This window comes from Ornithodoros turicata, chromosome 2 (assembly GCF_037126465.1).
Source record: "Ornithodoros turicata isolate Travis chromosome 2, ASM3712646v1, whole genome shotgun sequence".
Classification (NCBI taxonomy): Eukaryota; Metazoa; Arthropoda; class Arachnida; order Ixodida; family Argasidae; genus Ornithodoros; species Ornithodoros turicata.
The window spans coordinates 52934914-52951440 of NC_088202.1; the positions used below are offsets into that span (position 1 = coordinate 52934914).

At 47.6% G+C, this 16527-nt stretch overlaps 1 pseudogene; it reads left to right on the plus strand.

Annotated features, from left to right (window-relative positions):
- LOC135384642 (nephrin-like) overlaps nt 1-15584 on the plus strand; it is a 602775-nt pseudogene extending 587191 nt beyond the window's left edge.
- Nucleotides 15585-16527: the final 943 nt, after the last annotated feature.

Here is a 16527-nt window from a genome sequence, read left to right on the forward strand (position 1 = left end):
TGAACGCAACCGTCGGTAATGCTGTAGATTTTCTAATGTTTGAAGTATATAAGCATGATTCGTGTATCGGCGCTCTGGTGGCTCAAGAGCGAGAAGGGTATGTGGTGTTCCCTGCTAACAATCGCCATGACGATCGATTCGATCGATTGTGTGAATAGACCAGCGAAAATGTATTGAACCTATCACAATATGCAATTGGCTTGATGTATGAACAGCGTCCTGCAGAGACGAAAAGAAAACATTTAGCCCCTGTGCGACAATGTTACTAGTGCATGTTTCATTTAGTTTACACACCATCGTAAACTGCACTTCTCGTGCTGTCACGAAAGTATCGTTAGGTGTGCATACATGAGTCCAATGAGTGGAGTGCTGGACCAGATGGCATGTTTCCTCAATCCAGCTTCTTCCTGTAGCGGCACGCCTTGAAGTGTCTTTAACCATGGTTCCAATTGGTCTTGTAGCTGTATCGCAACAAGTTCAAATGTTATTAAATCAACTACACTCTCCTTTGCTCCCTCTGTTTTGCCTGTAGACAAGCCACTGTTCCTGCACCCGCCCATGGAGAAATATGAGGTGCTGCAAGGACAGAATGCACTCTTAAATGTGTCCGCGCGAGCGCACCCAAGCAAGATCAGCTACGCGTGGACAAAAGACGGGATCCCGCTGACTGGTCCCGACGACAGCTATCCCTGGCAGGACTCTGCAGGACACGTCGTCTTCCACCGTGGACCTATCCTGCACCTGTACCAGGCAGACAAGGCGGACAGTGGAGAATACGAATGTGAAGCTTCCAACACGGAAGGAAGTACGAAGACCACAGTTGTCGTGCGAGTGCTTTGTAAGTACCATCGTTTGCTAATATGATGTCTTGCCGCGGAAGGTAGAACAGAGTTCTATTACTTGTATTCTGTAACCAAATACGTCCGTGACAGTTATTAGGCGAATATAAAGACACGTGTACGAAGTATACGGAAATTCTAAGACCGCTGAGCAAGATCACTGAGGCATCTTTCACGTTGGCATCAGTACTAGCCCCCTGGCAGCACTGTGTTTGCATTCCTTTATTTCCTGAGAGAGGCTTGTTTCCTTCAAACGATTTACCTAACTGCCCTCACATTGTGACCTTTATGCCTCTGTGCACTAATATTATCTGGTCACGGGTAGCGCATGCGGTCACTGATGTGATGACAGTTAGAAATAGGTGCGTTACCATAGTTAGGCGGGGCGCACGTACATTTGAGAATGTAAACTGCAAAGGCTGGAAGAGCATGCCTCACAGTGGCACTCGCTGACTTTTCGTCAAACTGCCGTACTTACTGAAGTGTATGGGCATGTGTTATGTCATATTATGTCATACCAAGAGCTTGTGTGGAGCATCATTATTCACCCATCACCTCATATTTTCACATCTTATACCCCTGTAATACAGGCAATCTTCAATGAGAATCGAAATCAATGACAACTGAACTAGGGTACCTGAATACTAGCTCCCTCTGTGCAGGGAGAAGTCACCCTTTGTAGGAGCGAATGCCGCAAAGCAGCCATGCTGACTCCCACCCTTACCATTCATGAATGCTGTGTACCGATTTCGCCCACTTTTTTAAACCCCCTGTGCTATGTATTTACTCAACTCCAAAATGTCGTGTGTAGCTTAGCGTATAGCTACACTTTTGTAAGCGTCGCACCTCGGCTCGCTTCCTGGTGCGACCTCGGGGTGAGTATGCAACGTCAAGATGGCGGAAATTCGCAGCAGACGACGCGATTATCTTCACCCTATGCTTAGGAAGCTAGTGTTGAGGCGCCCTACATTGAACGTGCGCGTTGCGCCACCAAGCGTGTAACGTGCGAACCTGTCGGAGAACACTGGATCCAATCCAGTTCAATCCAACTCATCCACGAGCATGTTCAATAGCCATTTCTTTCAACCATGATTGAAGACTGCTTGACTAGAATATTATAGCACTGTTGATAGTTGGAGTAGTTGGTAACGTGACATAGTAGATATTATGCAGCAAAAAGACAGGGACACACATACAGGAAGGCACAACACGATGACTGCAATGCTTATGCTGACCAGTGTGCCCCTGGTAGTGAACTACAACTTAAGTAACAAATTTCCTCATTCATCATCACTACATGTATTTGTTGTTGTTAAAAGAAGTTCGATATAGCCACGCGTATGTACCACTCGAGTTATCGTATGAATAGATTACATTTTGTAACGAATGGCTCGAAGGGGACAGAGAGAGTACGTTACGGGATTTGGAACGACCACGTTTCTTGCGTTCTTCTGGTCTCTTCTGCACTTCCAATGTGGACTTATGCGGTACTCCACACCAGGATAATAAATATTGGCTCTCGCACCTTTCTGTTTGAGTCGACAGCCGTTTAATATTATTTACGCACGTGTGCACGTCACCTACAAGCATCACTGAAGTCCAGAAGGTAGCTGACATGTCGCAATTATCCAAGACAAACTAGTTGAAACCATCTGTTTCGTACGGGTGCTTAGGCAGACTCTCGAAAATGAAACTTTGATATCGTCTCTTGCGTAGTATGAGGCACATCATTACCATTTATGTGTATGTCTGTACGCATGGCACTAGTATAGGCACCGGTGTTTCAGCAATGCGCGTCATTATGTCATCCGCGATTCATGTCCAAAGTCTAAATGAACAGGAAAGCGCATCATCTCTACGGAGGTTGATTCACAAGAAAACTTTAATTGCCACTGTCGAGGGCGTGATGATAAGCTTTTTCCAGATCCTGCTACCGTGACGAAGATTACAAAATATTCCATGGTAGCCGTGGGCGAGAATGCGTCCTTCGAATGCGTCGCAGACGCCAACCCTCTTGCAGAAGACGTCATTCGGTGGTGGAGAAAAGGCTTCGACTTCCGACACCGTGCACGCATCGGCCAGGAAAAAGGACGATCCTCGCTCACCATCTTCAACGTCAGCGAGCACGATAAGGGTCCGTTCGAGTGCATCGCCAACAACGGCATCGGAGACGACGCTGTTCGCAGCACACTCCTTATCGTTAAGTGTAAGTCCTTCAGCACTACAGTGTCCAACATGAATGACTTGCTGCTAGCTGGTTATAGCGGCATGTGGACCTGGTACTGGAGAATTTCTATCCGTATTTCTTAAATACTGTTCGTCCAAAGTCCCTCTCTATCGCTTTTCCTGGGTTTTCGCTAGAGATTTTCAGACCAATGTTGAACGTTTCCTGAAAAGTGTCGTCCCATGACGATCGAATCACCAGGCACTTGCTAAGTACACCACACACACCACAAGTCCATGTCTGTGACATTTAAGTCAACCAGAACATTCACGAAATCAATCAATCACAAGCAGCCTATAATTTTTCCCCAGCCATGTGCTTCACGAAGTGTTATAACGCTGAATTATGGACATTCTCTATGTATCGATGACACGTGGTTATTGACTTGTCCCCGAGGAAGTCGATGCCCTAGACTTGACTACTAGATACGTGTTTCCGGTGCCTCCTTACGTTGGGTTTTTCAGACGACCCGCCCAAGGAACGTCGGCCAATCATTAGCGTTTCATTCAGTACGCGATGACGTAGTCGGTGACGTGGTTGGTGACGTAGTCGGGCAGAGAGGTGAAAGGATCAATTTTCTTCCCACGACCCTCCTGCCGCCGCTCGCCAGGATCCGTCGTGAGGTCTGCCAGCTTCATGTGACTTCGGTACTTCTGTTATCGTGAGAACGCTGTTCGCTTGCCGAGCGTAAGACCTCGGTTGTCTGTTCAGCAACTTTTCTGGAAACAAAAAAGAGGAAAATCGTTGTGTGGTCCCTGTAACATGATCACGTAATCGTGACGTTTCGAACCAGCGTGCCGATGGGCAATCGAGCACAAAATCACCATCCTATTGTCCAAAAACTTGGTTCCTAAACTTATGGAATTGATGCATTCATAGAAAAGGATGATTTATTCGCTTTCATATATTCGAACTCAAATTCATGATTTATTTGCCAACATTAACATCAACATGATTTAGGGGAAGAGCAGATGCTTAAATTTCCTCATCAAGTAGGTGATATTTCTTGTAACGTACGAAATTAGGAGCACGGAAAACGCGAACACCGTGGCCAAATCAAATCTGAGCTCACACACCTTTACATAAATGCCCAAAGTTTACAACATGAGAAACCTAATATTGTATGTGCTGTAAGAAGCAACGTGACTCCAATTTTATTTTCAACGCAGTCAGATAGCTCGAGAGAGAGAGAGAGAAACCAATTCAAACGTCGGCCGCGCCGGTGCTAATCCATTTGTTGAGATATTGTGAGGGTTGGGTTGGGTGTCCGCGCCACCTATATGATAGGTTAACCAAAGAGTTTACCCTAGGTCTGGATGTCTCCATGAAATGAAGAGAATCTCCACATCTCAGAGAAAATGTCACCAGCAGTTCTTACGGGAACAGCACAAAGTGGTCGAGGCTCTGGTCAACACAAGGCACAATATATCGATTTCACGGGAGGCGATTTCCACAATCAATGAGGGGTTCCCCTCACGCTGCGCTGTTGTGGGTAACGGACCTCCCTCGCTTTTACGCTATATCTGCCAATCTCCGCTGCTTTCTATGCTCGGCAAAGCAAACTAATCAGCCGGGAAACCACGATGAAAGCTTAGCACACCGCCTCTCGGGAAATCACGCGCCGTGCGAACGCCCTCTACGTCACGCGACGGGAGCACCAATGAGACGTGACCCTCTTAGGGAAGGCCGCTATCTCGGCCTCACTCAGGCCGCGGAAGAGTGCGCGCTGTCCTCGATGCAATATCTCCATCTAGCCATATCTCAAGCTCGAATAACTCCCCGAGGATACCTTCGTGTTGGACGCGCGGAGTACGTGTGTAAGCACCGAGCAACCTCGTGCAGTAGGTTATTTATGCCCACCACGGAGCCATAATGTGTTCGTGTTGTCGTCACTATAGGCGTGTGTTCGTTTTAGCGCATCTTGTATTTCCCGTTTACGCGTAAAAGCGGTAGTTTTGACGGATCGTCTTTTCATCATCACTTCTCCTTCATTTGTTGTTGTTGTTGTTTTTATTAGCGTGTGCTGCGTCAATTTCTTCAATGTAAATTAGAAGTGTCTTGCTTTTAAAGTGGGTACGGGACTCTTTGTACTCGAAATTGTTCTTTCAATTTGGCAATTTCTCGGACTAAAGGGATGAAGCACTGCTTAAAGTCCACGATGGTGCCTGTGGCCTTAACAGTTTTGGGGGAGAACGTTCTTACTTCCCAGTGTGAAACGTGAAAAAGAATTCATTCCTGGAATTTCAGAAAACGGCGTGTGCTCCCACCCTAGTGGATGTCGCTGCTCGCCTGAATAGATTTACATTCTCTCTTTGAGGAACGAATGTACATTCAGAATGCGTGCGTAATTACGTCAGTTCTTTCTCTCGCTCTCTTTATGGTTAGCTGTATACTATTTCCTTGTTGCTAATAGAGGGTAACTCTGAATAATCAGTCATTGGGGTCCTAAATGAATGCGCGTTGCTATAAATTCAGATGACATGAAAGTTTCAGACACACCCATCTATAGCCCAGAGAACGGTGTCGGGGCATTGGAAGAGCGACACCCACCAAAGTGCCAGATATTGGGAAAGCAGTTTCCTCGATAACTTTTCAGCCCGTACATAATCAGGCCCACTAAGATGACAACAAATTAACTGTAATGCATGGCCCCTCATCCTTTACGTTGAATAAGTCAATTTCCCTTACAGTCAAGCCCGTCATTCAAAGCCCACGTGACGAATTGACCATCGTAGCAGCTGATGTGGGACGCACTCTACGGCTATCTTGCTCGGCGGACGGTGCTCCGAAAGTCACCTTCACTTGGACGATTGGAGACTCTGTCATTGCGCAGACTTCGACGGGCGGTCACCGCCATTCGATCCGCAGTGAGCAGCTGGACGTACTTCGATGGGAATCGGTGCTTGTCGTCAAGTATGTGCACGCGCAAGATTACGGTCGTTACACCTGTACGGGACGCAATGAGCTCGGTCATGACTCGGCTGGGTTCCTGGTTCGGCCTCGGGGTGAGTATGTAGCGACTACAAACGCTATGTGCAGAATCCATGGCCGCCTATTGTACGTTGATATCCAAGCGATGGCTGCGTCTACATCCCACTAAGTTGTTGATGCACGGTGCTTGGTATTGGCACATAGTAACAAAGTAGCTAAGACAAACGAGAGAGGCACAACCAGACTATGTACTAACTCATAATTAAAAGGATGTTGTTTTGGAGGAACACCGGCTATGCTAAAAAAACATAAAAATAAATGAAGGGCTAAAAACACTACACGTGTAAGCCCGCCTATCAACGGAACACCACAGCAATTGAGATCCAGCGACTCAGTCTCCCTGCCACTTTCTTTGTTCTTTGTAATCGGTGTCAGTAATTTCCATCTTACTGGTTGTGTATCTCTTGTTTGTGTCTTTTGGCTGTTTTGATACTAGGTTCTGTGCATGACTGCCAAGTGATATACTGGGTGTCCCAGAAAACGTGTCATTTGTCAACGTGTCAACATGTCAACGGCATTTGTTCTTACTAGGTTTTTGCCACCGCCTGATGTGAATGTCGTGTAACGTAAGTTTAATTATGTAAATTTTTGCAAACTCAAGCCGGAAATTTGCCAAGTAAAGGTCACTTTTTTACCCCACCAATGTGAAGAGCGTATCTAATTACTCAAATTCATCATAATTGACAGGAATATCCAGGAGCTATCCCATTGGAAAAAATAGACGCACATCATGCTTTTCGAAGCACCGGACCATAACGCGCTACGACTTTTTGAGCGCAATCGCTGTCAATCCGACGAAAGGAGGTTCCAAAGCCAGCCCACAGAGTGATAGTAGAAAAAGTAACAGTTCCTAAAATTGGGAGAGGGAAAGTATTATCCCAGCGAAGGTCGAACGCGATAAGCCATGCCTGTGTTATCTCTTTCTGCGATGCCAGGGTGGGCTGGCTTTCCAACCTCCTTCCGTCGGACTGACAAAGATTGCGCTGAAAAATTCATCGTGCGCTATCCTGTGGGAGCTCCGTACAGCATGATATTCGACTATTTTTCCCGATAGGATAGCCCCTGAATATCCCTGTCAATTATCATTAATTTGAGTAAACTAGACACGCTCTTCACATTGGCGGGGTAAAAAAGTTACTTGTATTTGGCAAATTTCCGACTTAAGCACGGAAAAATTTACATAATTAAACTTACGTTTCACGACATTCACATCAGGAGGTGACGAAAACCCAGTAAAAACAAATGCTGTTGACCCCATGACTCTAGGTGGTGTAGTTTTTTTAATTGTAAATCAATGACACGTTTTCTGGGATACCCCTGTATATACCACTGATATACCGCATAGCCAACAGTTCTCGCTGAACGGAGCAGTGAAACGACATACAGGGTTGTTGAAAACTTTGCTTAATTCCTCGAGCGGTACATCAGGATATACCTCGTAAACTGTTTTCGCTGAATATGTTTTATCGCTGCGCGATTCAGTTTACAAAGACGCCCTGATAGTCCGGCCGCCTGTTGAGCGGAGCGGCCCGGTCAGATTCCGTGACATGAGCGAGCCCAGCGTGGTGTACCAGCAGCCGTGAGTAAGCATCCCTCATGGGGTCCTGCTGCGTCACAGGGTGACGTCAATCTCATTCAGTCCCGTACGGGATCCCAGAAGAAGGGTGGTAGACTCTAGAGGTTGTGCAGATCACATGCCTCTGGCGTACGCTATACTGCAGCTAGAATCACTGTCGTGCAAGAAAGCGTGCTGTTTATTATCGCACCGCAGCCATAGAAGAAAATCGATCAAATCAGTCAATAAATCATCAAATCCTCCCTTACTGCTCCTTTAAAATTATCTCTAATGAAACAACTTGAGAAATATTTGGCGTCGATAGTTGAATCGCTGTCTAAGCAACCTCGTTTGTTATGAACATGCTCACAGGAAAGCCCGATCCACCAAGCAACGTCCGGGCGCTGAACACCACTCACACTGCTGTTCTCTTGTCCTGGACTGCTGGGTTCAATGGCGGTCTCGACCAGCAATTCCGGATACGCTTCAGGCGCCTCGAAGACTCAGCTTTCGACTACACGGATCTTATCCCTGGTGAAGTAACTTTGTTCGTGGTGAGCGGCCTCGAGCCTGGCACCGAGTACGTGTTCAGCGTCTTGGGTCGCAATGCTCTTGGGGAAAGCGAGTACAGCGAGGAGTCTGAAGTGGTCACAACACTTTGTGAGTAGTACAAGGCGACGCATTTTTACTTGAACGCGGAATGCAAGACAGTCTGCTGGCGTACGGACGACCGAGATGTGGCACTGACTTTTTGTGGTTAAGCAGTTGACGTGTCATTGTTACCAGCTAAAGACCAGCATTGCCAAGGTTCGATCGTTTCAAAAGTATCGCATGTCGAAAAAAAAAAGTGGTTTGCTACGTCCTACTAATTGTGGTGCTCGCCGAGACTGGTCGTGCATTCTTACGATATCCCAACATGACACTACACTTTCCTCATTTGTAAGAGTTTTTGTTTTGTTTTTTAGTTGGTTGGCCTGATCAGGACTCAACGAGCGCAGTGATTGACGCATTAAGCGGAAGGCAAGGAGAGGTTCCACGACTGCTACTTGTTACCGTTGCCGTCGTGGGAACGTTGTTGCTCTTGCTCAACGGTTTGCTGGTGATTTGCTACCTGAGACGTCGAAAGCGGAGACAGCAGAGGCAAATCGATGGTAGGTATTATCTCAGCACTAAAAGTTTTCACAAATACCGTACAGCGATTTGATAGCGAACTATGATAGGTAGCCTTACAGGGGCACCAAAGTGCAAAACGTTCTTGCCGTGGAATGAAACATGACATCAACACAGAAGGAACGGATTTTATCCGTTGCGCGGTTCGTGACTTACCCGCAACATGGGATAACTTCACCACTCATCCGACCGGTTGCCGTGGTATACAGGTGTGATCTCTATGAAGGCTGCCGAGGGATGCTCCTATCTTTTCTGTGGTGGGTAGTTCCTCTGGACTGTCCGAATTCCAGAGCAATAGGGCCTGCACAACCCTCCCTCTCCTGCACGACCATCGTCTCTCCCCCCTCCCCCCTTTGGTGCACCAAGCCGCCAACGGTGAACGGGCTGACCGCACGTTTCCCAAACATCACCAGCCCCCAGCTCGAAAGACACAAAACTTGCACCTTCCCCTTGTCTTATTCTCAAAAAGCCCGACAATGCGGAGCGACGTCCCATTGGTATTCTCAAACGATTTGTCCAAACATCGCGGGAGATCGTTTGTAGAGACCAGGGGACGCCGCTTTGCGTTGTCGGGCATCTTGAGAAGAAGAGCAGAGGGACGATGCAAACTACGGTTTCTTTCGCGCTTACGTTGCAACGAGTGAATCCCTTTTGTGTTGGTGTCAAGGCAACGGTGTCTTTGATTGCTCGGGAAATTTTTGCGCTTTAGTGCCCTTTTAATAAACCACGAGGTGCTTCTTTCTACGCATTTTGTGCAGCAATCCAACAGTGAGTGACGTCATTGTATTCAAGTCGTTGTCGTTTGCTCCCAGGGCCAGAAAAAAGCTCGAAATGCGGCGAGGTTGACAGTCAAATGTATGCCCCCAGCAAATATCATGAAACAATAAACGGCGAAGCGCTCAGACCTCTTGCGGATCGCACATTATCATTGACGGGGTCGGACAACAGAGATGAGATTGCACTGAAGGAAATACCGGTATGTAGTCATAGCTATTAGGTTTCATTAACGAGCCTTTGAAGTACTTAGTCCATATGTCTCGCTAACGAGCTTCAGTATCTTTATAATTCTGGTATTCGGTTTTCTCAGGAAGACCTAAGAAACGCCACCAAAAGTTATCAAGTGCTTGAGACGTTCTGCAGCAGAGAGATCACGCCAAGTAAGCCTTGGGTTTCGTCGTGTTCAATCGTTCGTAAAATAAATGTCACAGTACTGCAGTGTGTATGGTATGGGAAAACATGGTTAACACACTTACTGTAGCTCCGTGCTGCATGCTAATGAAAGGTAACAAAGCAAAAAGAAAATTACATGCAAGTGTAGAAAGGTGCATGCGACTGTGGAGATAACTGACTGCCAGAGGACTGACAAAGAGTTACTTAAGAACGAGAGAACCCAAAGAGGAAGCCGCGACATTGATCTTTACACTCGCACACCGATTTTTCTTTGTTCTGTGTCTTGCAGGAGATGGAAAATGTCAGCCGTCGGACAACTGTCCAGACTTGCTCAAGACACGAACTAATGAAGAAATGGTAAGAATCATCTCATTGAAGCTGAAAGAACTGGAGTAGCCTGATCGGACTTTGTCAGGTTTCACATATCCATATTTTTATATCTCCATCAATCAATCAGTCGAGAAGAAAGAATGTCGAAACGCATTCGTCGACTGTATCTACGACCATAATTACGAGTACATGGAAGGGAAGCAATTGAACGTCGGCTGATCTGGTTGGAATCGGAACAAAAATGCCTCCACACCTAATATGCAGCATCTAGATGCCTCGTTTGGGGACACATCTCAGCATGTGCATCCACCTAGTAAGCGGGGTTAGATGTTTTGTGAGTTGCAATACCCGATATAACGCACACGAAAGAAGTAGACAAAATGGGCCTTTTTGTAATGATCGACGGATCACACAATCAAACGTCCCTGAAACGTAGCCAGCCTGCACAAGTGACGCTAACAACAATGGCAATAAAAAGCAGACATGTATATTTGCGCGTCAGGAAAATGTTATTATTTGTTTGATCTGAGCAGCAGTTTTTGCTCCGGAGAATCAGTGTTTCAGTGGAAGATCCGGAGCGGATTCGCGTGTTTCGCTGGTTGTTTGTAGCTCAGCGACAGAGCGCTCTCCCTTGCTGTGCCTAGAAAGCTTATCCCGAATTCGGCTGGTCGATCTGAAGCGTCTTTTCTTGCTCTGCGGTGAAGAAGTGGTGTTTCACTGGTCGTTTGGTATCAACACACTCCACGACGGCGTGCTCTTGGTTGCTGTGCCGAAGAAGCTTATGGTGAAATCGCCTGGTCGATCTGGAAAAGCTTTTCTTGCTCCCCGGTGGGGAAGTCGTATTTCACTTGGCGTTTGCGCTCAACTCACTCCGCGACGGGTGGTGAACTCGAACGTCGATCTGGAGCAACTTTTCTTATATCACTGGTCGTTTGTGATGATCTCACTCCGCGGCGGCGCGCTCCTTCTTGGTCTGCCGCGAAAACTTACAGTGAAATCGACTAGTCGTTCAGGAGCGTCTTTTCTTACTCCGCGGTGAAGAAGTCATACTTCACTGGTCGTTTCAGATTAACTCGTTCCGCGACGGCGTGCTCTTTCTTGCTGCGCGAAGAAAGCCTATATGGTGAACTCGACTGGTCGATATGGAGCAACTTTTCCTGCTTCGCGGTGCAGAAGTCAGATTTCACTGGTCGTTTGGGTCAACTCACCCCGCGACGGCGCGCTCTTTCTCCCTGTGCCGAGAGAGCTTATGGTCAACTCCACTGGCCGATCTGGAACAGCTTTTCTTGCCCCGCGGCGAAGTCGTGTTTCGTTTGTTTCAGATCAACTCCGCGACGGCGCGCGCTTTCATGCTCTGCCGAAAAGGTACGGATTCAGCGGGAACTCCAACGAATCACGTCGTAACTTCCGGATCTTGAGAGGCCGAGCAACAGCGAGTGTTCGAACGACTCACTGAGTTTGCCTGATATTCGCGACGACTCCCACTAGGGTCTCGGCCGGAGCGCATTTTCTCTTTGCTGGTCAATTCAAATTCTGTACCTCCGTGCCAGATTTTGTTGATGGGTACCGGACTCGAGCGCTTTCTCGAGACCAACCAGTCGACTTTGCCATTAGATTATTTCGGAACGACAACGAATCACTCTCGTCACCTCCGACTCACTGACTTTGTCGGATGTGGGCTACGTCTCCCGCTAGGCTCTTGGCCAGAGTGTGCTTTCTTTTGCTAGTGGATTCAGGTTCTGTACCTCCGTGCTCGATTTTTTTTGCTCTGTAGCCGACTCGAGCGCTCCTCCCGAACCGTCCAGTTGGCTTTGCCATTAGATTCAGTCGGAATGCAAACGAATTATTCTCGTCTCTTCTAGATCTTGCGAGGCCCAGCAACACCGATTGTTGCGACGACTTGCGGATTTTTTTGCTCTGTATCGGATTAAGATACTCACTCCTGACGGACCAGTGGAATTCGCCAAACATAACTAGTCGACTAACTAGTAACTTCTATTTTCGGTGCTCAGCATATTTAACATATGGATGATCTGCAGGTTGCAGGTGGATTACTTTGCCGGTTGTGGGCGACGACTCCCACTAAGCTCTTGGGCGGAGCGTGCTTTCTTGCGGAGCGTGGATTCTGATTCTGTGCCTCCATGGCTCTCTAGCGAACTCGCTCTAGATCGACCAGTCGACTTGGCCATCAGATTCAGTTGGAACGTCAACGAATCATCTCGTCACTTCTGGATCTTGCGGGGCCGAGCAACACCGAGAGTTGGGACGACTCACTGACTTTGCCGGTTGTGGGCGACGACTCCCACTAAGCTCTTGGCCAGAGCGTGCTTTCCCTTTGCTGGTGGATTCAGATTCTGTACCTCCATGGCTCTCTAGCCAACTCACTCTGGATCGGCCAGTCGACTTGGCCATTAGATTCGGTCGCAACGCACACGAATCATCTTCTCACTTCTGGATCTGGCGGGGCCAAGCAACACCGAGAGTTGGGACGACTCATTGACTTTGCTGGGTGTGGGCGACGACTTCGGCTAGGCTCTTGGCCGGAGCGTGGTTATTTTTTGCTGGTGAATTGGGATTCTGCACCTCCGTGCCGGATTCCGTTGCTCTGTAGCCGACTCCAGCACTGGCTTCGGATCGACAAGTCGGCTTTGCCATTAGATTCAGCCGGAACGCCAACCAATCACTGCCTCACTTTCGTAACTTCCGGGGCCAAGTACCAGCGAGTGTTCTACCGACTGGCTGAATTGATGGGAAGTGGCTGACGACTTTCCTCCAGGTTGTTGGCTGGTGCGCCATTGCTTTCGGCTAGTGGATTCGGTTCCTCTGTGTCATATTTTATTGCTCTGTAGCTGTTTCGTGTGCTTGCTCCAGATAGACCAGTCGAATTTGCAATTCGATTGAGCCAGAACGACAACGAATCACTGTCTAACTCCTGTATTTTTCAAGGCCGAGCAACAGCAAGCGTTCGGCTGACTGGTTCAGCTTTCCGGATGTGGGCGACGACTTCCAGTTGGCTCTACGCTGGAGCACGACTTTTTTACGCTGGTGGATTCGGATTCCCTCCCTTGTTGACGGATTTTTTTGCTCTGTATCGGATTAAGATACTCACTCTTGATGGACCAGTGGAATTCGCCAAACGTAACTAGTCGACTAACTATTAACTAGTAACTTCTATTTTCGGTGCTCAGCATATTTAACATATCGATGATCTGCAGGTAACGGGACCTCATGCTACCATGTTCCACTTGTCCCATCTCCTGTTCACTTTATCTGGACAAATTTCTTTGCAGGACCTCCACAACGGAAGGCAAATGATAATCAGCACCAGCTTTCCCAACAAAGACGTCCTATGTGCTATCGATCCCAGGTACACGCCATGTCCCATGTCTTCCTCACCAAACGGCACGCTGGGACGCAGTAGCGCTAGAATGGGCCGGTGTGTGCCACCAGAGTCCTGTTACTCAGGCAATACCTGCGGCGGTGCCACGCTACCTTGCCGTGGTACACGGGACGTCCTTATGCATGCACCGGCGTCGGCAGCGGACGTCGTGCACGCTCCAGCAAGTTGTGTAGTGGGCAAAGTGGGTAGCCATATGGTGTGACACCTGTCGTAATACGATTTTACAGGTGCTCTGTGATGGCTTTCAGCATACTTCAAGAAGAGCTATGACGGACAATGTGCGAGTAAGCTTTACCGATAAGAGACAAGTGGGATGTCATAATGTGACTGGTACGTGAAAATGACAACCTGTGCGTGGCAGCGCTGCGATCGAGATATTTTCTGCTCGGACTTGCTTTAAATAACGAGATCGGTGTACAGTTCGAGTGATATCAGTTTTTATATGTGCACGCATCTGAAACACAACCGTGCTCAATATTAATACGTCGCGAACGATTGCTGTTAACGATGTACGATTAGATCAGTTTCAGCGATTTCATTGGTTCATAAAATTCCTAGATGTTTCAGAAGCAGTCTGGCCAAAGTTTATCCTTCCGCAGTGTAAAGTTAGTGTAGAGCCGATACAACGCCGAACCGACTTTTGAAACTTTGGACATCGCTATAGAATTTGCGAAGAAGCGATCTGTAATACCGTTGTGCCAATTTCCGTAGTTTGGACCAACTGTGGGTGTAAGGGTTACCATGTCATTAGAAATGAATATGAAATTGTTGTGAGCCACTTCACCCATGTCGGCACCGCAATTTCGGATCAAGGGCGTGTGTAGGAACCTACCTATAGTGGTAGGCCCCTTGGGCGATATGTGTGTATTTTATTGCTACTTGGAGAGTGGGACAAGTCGCAATGCTTGACTCGTGTATTCTTGTATGGCGCTATGCCGATAAGGCCGGTTTCACACTAACGTTTTTCTCGTCCGTGTTTCTAACGATGCAGAAACGGACCCATTGGAATCTACGAAGCTCGATTGCCTTTAGGTCGTATTTTTGAAGCAAACCGACGACGAACATGGTAGTGTGAAACCGGCCTAACATGAACTGAGTGAGATTACAAACTCGAGAGGAAAAGCTGCACGTTATCTTTTTTACCTGCATTTCGCGAGACAAAGCTCTGGGTGTGACGAATTCTCGCTCATTACTGGATTAGGCCGGACTCGCACGAACGTGACGTTTTCTACGTCCGGGAAAAACGGAAGAGAAAACACACATTCACAACCGTGTGAACGAGCGTCCGTTTGCACACGCCACCATGTCTTTCCCCCAGAATCGGGTCATACGCTGAGTTTCACGGGGTGGACATACAGTCTTTAGAAAAAAAGAAACGAACGTGTGAACATCCCCATCCGCATGTTGGTCGTTAAAAGAACGGGTAGCACACGGATGTGAAAAGCGTTCGCGTGAGTCCTGCCATAAGGAATGAAACGCAGCAATACGATTGGCTCAAATGTGAAAAATAATTGAAGTATGCGAGGACATGGTATCCCTTTTGTACATATAGTTTACGGAGAGTTATCTCGAAAACTTGCAGACAATTGCCTTTCTTTAAAACGCTGACGTCAATGTCGTATTTCGGTTCACAACTGTTCCGTAACACCCTGAGAGCTCGATTCAAATGAAACGTTCCTGGAAGCACCAGGTTCACAGATAGAGCTCCAGATGTAACATAAGTGATGTATTCTCATGTTCCTCGACGCAAGAACTCATGTGCCTTACTACTGAGAACACTCGAAACTTGCTATAGTGACCATTGCCCTGAACCTGTCATTCTGCTGTGACACTGTGTCAGGTAACATGAACGTGATTTTGTAAATCCAAACTGTATTTATTTATGCCATTAAACCCAACATCATCATTGAACCCGGAATTCCTCAAAGTCAAGGGCACAGTTGTCGTAGATGCTACAAGCTTGCCAGCTAACTTGCGTGCAGTTACTATGTTCCGCATGAGTCCTATGTTGTAGTGTATTTGTTAGTGCAGTACTAATTCTAGCATTACAGACAACACAAATCGAGAAAGAGTATCCAACCTTTCCACCCTCGCTTGTCAGGCGCATACTTATTTTCTGTAGATCCTCAAGATATCTTGAGGTAGCCACAGAAGGACTACAGGCAGGTCGCGAACACTCATGAGTCTACGATCGTACTCCTTCAGTACCCGTTATCGCATGCCATCGTCAGTGGAGCGAAACGTTTGCTCAATCATTTGCCTGTGATCTCCGACCGTGTTGATAGGACAGCGATACACCTGAGCCCCTTCACAATAACAATCGAAGTCCGATGGTGTCCAGAAATGTCAGAAGAGCTTTGAGCGCAGAGCGTTGCTGGGCTGGATTGGGCCAGGGACCAAGCAATTTCGATAGGGAGAAGGTCAGCCGCCCTGGGCGCCCTCGCCAAAGAGGGCGCACAACGGCAAGCCCTGGCAGGTTGGTATGACACTATGAAGTAGGAATGAAGAGAATTTGAACTTACAGACTCGATAATGTAAATGGGCGTTTTCTTTCTTGGTTTACAAGGATTCTGACGGCAGTGAGGGAGGGGGTGGGGCGCTTCAGGTGTGCCTTGTCCCGGGCGCAAGCTCGCCTCGCTACGGCTCTGACGAGAGACTTCATGACAATTCCCTGTGCGATCTTCCTTTTGTTAGAGTCCTTGCACATGCACACCAGCCCTGCTTACTAACCAGCCCTTCAGGGTATTTCCTTCCTGACCGACGAGGTGGCCGCGCTCCGCCGTGAGAACGGCCAACTCAAAAAGGAGTTTCACGAATCTTCTTCGGCTATGTTGATCCAGATCACCAT